This window comes from Mus caroli, unplaced genomic scaffold (assembly GCF_978045245.1).
Source record: "Mus caroli unplaced genomic scaffold, Mus_caroli_1 scaffold_12, whole genome shotgun sequence".
NCBI lineage: Eukaryota > Metazoa > Chordata > Mammalia > Rodentia > Muridae > Mus > Mus caroli.
Window position 1 is genome coordinate 12,502,608 of NW_028227267.1, and position 9,834 is coordinate 12,512,441.

General features: G+C 41.8%; 1 pseudogene; it reads left to right on the forward strand.

Annotated features, from left to right (window-relative positions):
• The first annotated feature begins 2,049 nt into the window (after positions 1-2,049).
• Positions 2,050-9,041, forward strand: LOC147001644 (uncharacterized; annotated as a pseudogene).
• Positions 9,042-9,834: the final 793 nt, after the last annotated feature.

Sequence of the window (9,834 nt, forward strand, 5' to 3'; positions counted from 1 at the left end):
TTATTCTCCTCAAGTCTAAGTGTTTCTGCTCACCTTTACCAGAATTCTAGAGACCTCTGATCATCCAGGTCTCAGGGCTCATCCAAAATAGAGTCCTGAATCAGCTGTGGCCAAGTGTTCCTGTGTTGTTGGCTGAAATCTGCCTCAGGCTTCAGAGATACTGGAGGGGCAGTCTTGGCATTCAGGCTGCAGCCATTCCAGGCATTCAGCCAGCTAATGGAGTCTTCCACAGAGGCCTGTCATCTCAAAAATAGGAGCTGGGGTATTCCAAAGATTGGGATGCCACTCTACAGTCATGATGAGTTGGTTATGTGAGACCATACAAGTGAACTAATGTCTGTATGACTGTTTTCCTTATTTGAAAGTGAGTAATGAGATCATCTGACGAGTGTTTGCTAACAATAAAATCACTGATTAACGTGAATAATAGAACTGTAGAGAGCATGGACTTAATTTTCTGGGTGCAAATAGCTGGAAGAGATCAAAACAAAAACAATAGAAACAACAGGAATACTAACAACAATTTTTTAAAAACCCTTCTGAGTGCTGGAATTACAGGCATGTCCCAACTCTGGCTAATTTTTGTATGTATTTATAATAAACAAACAAACAAACATCCCTATTCCAGTTCTAGCAGTTGCATCAGAGAGAGCTGTGTGACACTGCATGCTGCTTCCTTTTCCTAGATAGCTCAGGTCTTCACTCCTATACCAGTTCAGCTGGACCTAAGACAGTGTAGCTGACCTTCTGGCTGCCAGGGCATGATTCTGCAACAATCCTTTTCTTGGTAAAACTGAGTCTGTATAGGGTAAGCGCCTTGTTGGTGGATCCAGGACCCTTTAGGCCAGCAAACACACAAGCCACCCTTAGTGAAAGAGAAAAGGAAAAATCACATTGGAAAAAATATGAGCACTAATTGGAAGAAAAAGACCTGTATTTTGAAGGCATCACCTATCTCCCCTTGATTTCTGAACTCTGCATATTGATATTGTTTGGCTCAAGATGGCAGTGAAATTCAGATGGTTTCCCAAAGAAGACATACATGATTTTTCACTCTTATATCTCTGAGGTTAGGGGTATTACAGCACAGATTCAGCAAACCCAGCATCAGAACACAGAAGCCAGAGATGATAATGCCAAAGGGACAGCATCCTGAACTTACAGACAATTAAAATTGAGGTTTCATCACAACTCAGGCCATTGCACTCCCTGCCCTACCTCATGAGTCTGATATTTGCTGTGAGAACAGTATCATGGTACAACCTGCAACCTCCTCATTGCTCAATGTCACAATTCAGGAGAAGTAATGGCTATGAGGCTACAATGTAGTAATGTACAGTCCAGGATGACCTTTGCTCTCTAATGCCCACTTAAATTGTCTGGTTGTATTTGAGAACAGGAGCATGTGCAAGATAATGTTTTGAAGATGGGACAGCAAGTTTACTATTTATTCCTGCTCTGTAGATGATCCCCTATGTTTCAAAGAAAAGGGAGTTTTCCTTGTAAAAGATAGGATTGTAAACCAGAGATTTTGTGAAACACATGGATATATATGGAAAGAATGCCCACTATCAAGGAATGCACAGTTTGAAAATATTATCCAGGTTTTATACAATTAAATATATAGGAGAATGACATTTGCCTCTGTGAGACAGGAAAACCTTGGGAAATTGGAGTGTATGTCACAGGAATTGACTCAGGTGGTATACTTATTTTTGTGAAAAATCTATGACATCCACAGTCCCTAGAGGTTTGGGTGCTAACAAAAATCTCTTAAGCATGTCAGAGTCCTAACCAACATTCCCCATCAAAAGCACATGACTTCTAATGAAGCACTTTGAATTCTCTAGCTTTGGAAGGAGATGTTGCCAAAGGGTATCCCATGGGTCCATGAGGGGCTCCAGGAAAGGCACCGCAGAAAAGGACCAGGTTGGGGAGAACGAGTTAGCAGGTAGGTCATGGCAGTTCCTAGTGACATCATAAGTAATGCCTTCCTTGGACAATCTCTTGTATCTAGGAGAGAACTAGAATCTTCTGTGATGTCATCTCTGTGTTGTGGTAACAGCAACTGCCTGTGAGTCATCCCTTCGTTTGCTCTGGGTTCAGCAACAGGGATGTTTTCCTGGCTGTTCAGGCTATGTCAGAAAGAGAATGGAGATGAAGGAGAGACCAGACCAACACAGAAGGAAGAGGAAATCCTCTCTCTTAAAAAAGGAAGAAGGAAATCATTCTGGAGAAGGCACAGTGAGTCCTAGGCAGAGTTGGGGGAACTTCCTGGTAGATTTAGGCTTGAGCTGGGCCTTCCAGGAGTAGGTCTTACAAGCTGAAACCTTGGACTTTGTCAATGTCAGACAAAGAGTCAAGAATTTCTGATGATTGGTTTGACAGAGCCAGGAATTGACAAACCTGCAGCTACTTTTCTGGGAGCTATTTAATTTCATTGTGAGTGACAAAGAATGCCAGGAGTGGGCACTATGAGAATAACAGTGTGTTATTCCTTTCATAGAAGGGAGTTGAAGAACTTCATCTTCCAGATTACTGTAGGTTACATGAGTCTCTGAAGAAAAGAACAGAGAAGGATGCTCCCCTGGTCATGTCATGTGGTGAGGTCTCAGACACTTTGGATTTGAAGACACACAATTAATTAGGGCTTAATAGTGCTAAGCAGGATGAACTTCAGGATTTCCCTGCATCACATCTGATATGACCTGACAATGTTCCCTGTCTCTTTATTTCTGAGGCATCTTATAGATTTCAGGGCAAGGGGGCCTGTAATAGGGAGTGTGGCATATGTCTGATAATGATGGATAGGAAGAAGAACATAGCTTGGCAAACCAGCTGGAAGAGAGCTTTTCTGCTCTTTTAGGGATTCACCCTGTCTTTACCTTTTCTCTCCCTCAATCTTCTTCTTGGGACTCAGAATGGTCTCCCCTGCCCCTGGGCCATCAAGTATGCAAATTCATTTCTGTTTTTCATTCTCCAGGGTCTGCTTCATCTGAAAATTCCAACATCACTAATCAGACATCAAATATAAATGAAGTAGAAGAACTGAAATTGTATATGAGGAAGATCAGCACTGACATGGAGGAAATGTGTGGAGTCCTGGAACTTTACAAGTGTGACGATTTGAACTACAGGTAGTAATTATGCCCAGTACCCTGTTGACTGTATTGTGCCATCTGTTAACCCAATTTCCTTCCATGAATGGAGTGTGTCATCTCCCATCATTCCATTAAGTAGCCCTGACAGGTGTTTCATTGTTGGATAAACAAGGTGCTGTGTGTTTATTATCATCTTCTTTTGTACTTGACCTTGGGGTGCTTGCAATCTGATTCTTGTTGTAAAGAGCTGAAAGGACCTGCTCACACTTGCTGCCTCTCATTGTGTGAATGCAATGCCTGCAGGCTATCATGGCTTTACTCTGATATTGTTCATTATATTCTGAGAGATGGCACCTCCCTGGATTTATTTGGCATTCTAATTGTGTCTGTGTGTGTGAATGTAGTTGTGTGTGTTTTGTTCAGGACTGGGGCTCTGGGACCTTTGATGGGGTCTGAGGACTTGTGTGATGCACAGTTTGCAGGTCCTGATAGTGTTGAGTCCATAAAGGCCCAAAGTGATCACCAGGGAAGTTTGCTCCTGGTGTTTCCTTGCTGTCACACAAGAATCCCCTGGGGGAGGAGGTGTGATAAAGCCTTTGTCCTGTAAATACTAGTGTTGCCCTCTGGGAATTCCCATAACAACAGGAACCAAACAAAGGAATGAGAATCCCTGCCTTAAAAATAAGAGGAAAGCCATTACAGATATCTACTGGACCCATGCCTGTGGCATATTGTAGTGGAAAATTGTCATAGAAGCAGTCTATTCCTTCATGCTTGCCCTGGAAGTTCTTGAAGGTCAGCTACCTCCATTTGGTCCCCTGGCTCTCCTGTCCTCTGCCCAGGATAGTAAGTTTAATTAGCATCAAGTGGACCCAGTTTGAATGAGCCAGGATGTGGCATGCACTTGGCTTGGGTAGCCTGTTTGCACATGATTATTGAATCCTTAATTCAGCAGATTATTTGCTTCTTGGGCCATGCCCTAACACAGGATGAACACTGAATTCAACATCATTAAATCACAACATGAGAAGACAATGGTGGATATGGAGAAAATGACCAAGTCCATAAAGGGTTCCATGGACTACTCCGAGGAACTGATCGAGGATAACTATTCTCACAGGTGAGTCAGTTCCACAACTGAGACCTCCACAACTAGGCAGGGAATGCTTCTGTCCTTTTAGGACTTTGAACAAAAGCAAGGGTTCTGGATCCATGCTATGTGTTTTTTATCCAGGAACCCTGCCCGAGGCTAGGGTCTTGGATTTGTACCTCTTGGACTCAGTTGTCCTAAGTGTGAAGAGTGTCCAAGACCCTCCAATCTTTATTCTTCCAAATTCAAGATCCTCTACATAGAAAACTTTTCCACCGTGCTGGAATATCCAGGAACCCTGAACCTCTAGTATTCTGACCGCAGATTAAAAGATGTAGGATTCCTGACAAAAATGGAAAGAGTGTACACCTGTTGGGTCTTCTCAACTCTCTCAGAGGGGTAAGCCCTCTACCTGCTGAAGGTTTTTTTGGTACCACAGACCTATAATCAACCATGAGGAACATTTCCTCTTCTGTGATGTATAGGGAGCACTCTTAGTGTCAGGGTTTTCAGAAGTTTGTTGAGTCCTGTGGAATATGGCTGGTATCTTGATTTCACTTGCCTCTGTTTGGTGCTGCTATGTATAGTGTGGACTCTTCTGGGGCTGTCTGGGGATCAGGGCCCTTGCAGGGATCATGGGACTTGGAGGAGGGGTAAGCAAATGGAATCTGGCTGGCAATCATCCAATTTTGCTTTGTGGATCAGCATCAAGGAGCAACACCTCTTTCGTGAGTGCACTCAACTCAATGAAAAAGTAAGGATATTACTGAATGAGAACAGAAAGCTGCTGGTGGAGCAGGCTGGAACACAAGTGTCCTGTGGGGAAGAAAAGAGGTTCTGTGAGGAGGCCAGCAAGAACATCTGTGTCCCAAGTGCCAAGGAGCAGCAGGTAGGAAAATATATATTAGAGGCCGATTGCCCTCATGTATAACCATAAACATAGACAATCCAATGTAACAGTCCACCAACTTCTCCAGGCACTCACCTATGTCTCCTCCAAGTGTTTGTTTATGTGATCATCTACAGGCCTCTCTGTAGAGGTAGCCTGGTTCAGGAAACTGCAAGTTTGGCACAATAGATACCTCATTGTTTTCTGCTCAATTATGATTTTATGTGAATAAGTCTGTGTGTGCTTGTGTGTGTGTCTGTGTCTGTGACTGTGTGTCTGTTTCTTTTTGTGTATACATGGTTTTCCTGATTTGTGTCTCTCTCGGTGTGTTGGGAGGCCCTTCAATGACATCTGGATTGTACACTCATTCTCTATATTACTTCTTTGAGCCTTGGACTCTCAATAAACGTGACATTTCCTGTTTTGTTCTGTCCAGTAGTCTTGGCATCTCTTGTCCACTATCAGGAGGCATTCCCTCTCTTATTTATTTCAACAAACTGATAATCAATACAGCTATTTTAAAAATAAGTTTTAGATTTCTTTACTTTCCCTGCATAGAGTTATCTCCCTGGGAGATATCGGTTTGTCTTATTGGCTCCACCATGAACATGCACAGAATCCTACAGCTCATCCCTCAGCTAACATGGTTTTTGCTAACTATATCCTGGGCATGGCTTTGTTTCAGGATAGATTCTCCCTCATAATTGGCACAGCACTGCATTTAAGAAATGTCACAGCATGTCATTTCATCAGCTTTTTTCTGACTGATATTGAGGAAGATTTAAGATTACATGAACTGTAATAGGTTCAAAAGTTCCTGGGTAGTGACCAAAAGTCACTGTCTTCCTCTGATGCTACCAAGGATCCTGTGTAGGTATAGTGAAGCCATACCTACACAGAGAGTCAACATGGGGCTTGCTGGAGGCTTTTCTTAGGAATCTCTTTCTTGGGAATTTGGTACTGGGTTGTCCAGGTTATCTGTGCAGAGCTTGTAACTTCCTTGTAGGACCAGCAAGTATCTGGATAAAAAACTTTCTGAAGAGGAGTTAATTACAGATGAGGGTGGCGGCAAAGACTGCCTGACTCTAAGAACCTTATACATATACACATCAGAGGTCCTAGAAGGTGTTCATGCAACAGGAAATGTGCTGGGCGAGAGTAACATTTTCATTGATTTGTGTTTGTGTGTCTCTGTGTGTGTATTGTGTGGTGTGTATGTTTGTGTGTCTTGTGTGTGGTGTGTGTGTTTGTCTGTGTGTGTTTGGACCACCTGGGGCTGAGCTTGTTTATACTAAAGTTGTGTGTTTGTGTAATACTAGGTAATCTTGTGTTTGTGATATGGGTTCTTGTATATACAAATATGTGTGTATGTGTTTGTGAGTTCATGTGTGATTGTGCATAAATGCAGCTGTGTGTGTCTCTAGAGACCAAATTTAATGAGAAATGCACTCTGAGGTTTTAGTTTGCACCTATGAAATATCAAATACAGCAGTCCAATTATTCTGCATGCTCACCTAACTCCCAAATAAAAAAGAACACAAAAATTATTTTAGGGTCAGAATTTAACTGACTAGAGACAAAACTTTTGATTCTAATTGAAATCTTTAGAGCAAATAAAAGAGATATGGTATATGGAGGGAAGGAGGAGGTTGCTGTATAAAATCTATGTGTTTATGTCCCTTTTCTGCTCTTGGTGAATTGTGAAGGACCACCTGAAGGTCAGGTGGCTCAATGTGTCTTCTAAGCATTCCAGGTTGTTTTCCTCATTTCTTGCCACCATTACATTTCCTGCTATCTCTGCTCAGTAAAGCTTTGCCTTGTAGTTTGTCTTGGATTTTACTCATTGAGAGATTGAGTTGCTTGGAGCTGAACTTGCATCCAGCAGAATTCCCATAGCTGTGGAGCAAAACCAGGCCTGTTTCAGGAGCCCATTGAGGGTCTAGATAATCTAAAGTCCTCACGCTATCTTATCTGTGTAGCATTCAGCATGACTTTTCTTCAAAATCATTTTCTCAGAGTTAAAATCAGCCTCAGTGGAGTTTGGGAGAAATGAGGACCTTCAGACAGTTCTGGTAGTATAAAATTGAGTATGTTTGTTGGAAGCCATGTTCATAAAGTGGGAAAGAAGTCCTCTTTGACCCAGTGCTTCCAGAACAGGGAGGAGATATCCACAGAGTCTATGGTGCTCAGGGTTGTAGTGGTCCTCAGAGCAGCCCTGAAGGAGAAGCTATCCTGATGTCCATCTGCTGAAGAACAGAAAGATACTGTGTGGTGTAGCCCTTCCATGAACTCAGTGTGAGATAATCCATGCAAGCATGTGTCCTTCAACTAGTCAGCCGTATCTTACTCAAAATAGCCCTGACACAATCACATTCTGGGGAGAAAATGGTTCGTTTGGATCCTAGTTATAGATAGTTCATATTACTCTGGGCTCATACCATTGGACACCAAGTCAGTCAGGTGATGGAAAAGGGAGATCCTATTGGAAGAAACTGTTTACTTTGGGACAAGTCTGAAACAGTGAACAAGAACAAGAGGCTGGTCCACCACCAACATGTGACCCTAGGCTGGGAAACAAACCTATTCTACACAGCCTTAGGAACTTACTGAGTCAGATTGGATAATAGGACGAGTACCCTGAATCCCAGACCAGTTTAGGAGTGGAAAGCATATCACTGACTGAGCTGCCTATATGCTATGCCCAGTAAGTACCTTTCCCATTCAAGATTTGCTTCTTTTAGGCCTCCAAAGTATCCTGGGAGATTTTTATATTAGTATTACCCGGGAAACTAAATAGGTCACAGTAATACAATATGCTTGTATTGCAAAACACAAATATTATGTGTGTTTGAGGGTGTGCCCTACAATAATCATAGATGTACAGGGGTGTTGTTCTGTTTCTTCATGACCATCACTTTTAAGGTTCATTACCTAGCCTTGTGAATATATTTATTTAGCAAACTTTTGCAGGTTCTAGGATCTATGAAGTACCCATGGGTTTTGTGTTGTATGGTTTCTATGGTTCTTTGCAGATAGAGGGATTGACAAGAGGAACCCTGTGAGGTTCCTGCACTGGAGAAAATAATCATAGCCTTCACTTCAGTTCAGGGCATGCTCCCACCCCATAAGGATCCACATGGTTTTCAAGGTTGCACACATCTCTCTTGAACTCACATTCAGACATTGCTACAATGTTATTACTCAATATAATAAATATGCACAACTGGGGAAATGTGGTGTTTTTTAAAACTCCAGTATAATGTGTAGTTGACAGTTCAGTTTCTAGCAGCTTTTAAATGGTGAGAAATAATTTCAAGCTCAGGTGCTCTATGACAATTGGGATGCACGGAATGATCTCAGCTGATATGTCATGTTGTTTTGTCCAGCTGAATACAGCTGTTCTGGGAGGGACAGCTGAATTGACAAATGCTTACCAGGCCTTTGTTTCTTCCTTCCCTAAGTGTGAAATACTCCAACAGACACCGGAACATGGCACAGACCACGATCTCCCTCAAAGAGAAGTGCTGGAGGAGGAGCACTGAGAGTGCACCTAAAATACACCACTATTGCCTCTCATCCCTAATAACCATGGCTGTAATGGGCTGTATGCTCTTCCTTTATTTTGGTTTCTTTGGTATGAACAGGCCTTAATTTCATCTAGCCTCTGGCCCAGGAAGAGTGCACATTTAAAGGACTCAGAGAAGTGCTGAGGCTCATCAACTGCTACTGGGCATCCATGAAGACTCTGAGTGCAAATTTATCTTTTCCTGATGGGTTATCATGAATAATTACATGGAGATCAGTCAACCAAATTGTATAAACTGGGACGCAAGTCTACAACATCTTTTCTGTTTTGACTTGGGAGGCCATATCCTTCAGACCCACACTCTAAAAGGAGAGTGTTGCTTAAATTTCTCCTGCAAAGATTGCTACCTCCAGTAACTGCTTTTCTATTTAGTTGCCAAACAGCCATAGGATGTAAGTCTGTGCTACAAAATGTGCAGACAAAAATTTTGTGTTACACAATTTTTGTGGTTTGATTTTGATTTGAGTTTTGATTAGTTTAGTTATTTGGTTTTTCATGTTTTCATTCAAAGTTTTGTTATATATTGGTTGTTTATTTGTTCTTGTAATTAATTTGATATTTTGATAAGGGTATACATAGTACATATTGACTGTCAGCTTTGAGTTACAATTGAGTTCATTGCATTTATTCTTATGACTAATACAGTGATCTCCAACTCTTCACTCTTAAGAACCTTATTATTCAGGGGTGATCATGAAATCCCACAGATATTAATCCCAGATGGATCTCTGCATTCTTCATGGGACTTGGGCCCCATAGTTTCTTCCCAGACAGACTGAACTACAAAGTCCATCATACATTCAGTGTGGAGAGTGTGTCAAACTCGCTAGATAGGAACTTAATGTTGGAAAACTTACCCATGCTGCATTCTTGTTGTGAAATATTTAGCTACTGTGAAAATAATGTGGATGACGGTGTTGAACACATTAATGGCAAATACATCAGTATTTCTGTAATAGCTCTCATTAAGTCAAAGTAGAGTCTAAGGGAATAAAAAGCTGTCAGAAAACACAACAGTGTATGCTTCTGCTTTCCTTCAAATATACAGTCACTGGTAAATGCAAGTAGAGATAATAAATTCCCAAATTTTGGTGGGCAGGTTTCTGTGGGGGGTTCTTCAATGTTCATTTTATTACTTTATGATTCACCTGTGTCTGCCCAAAGACAT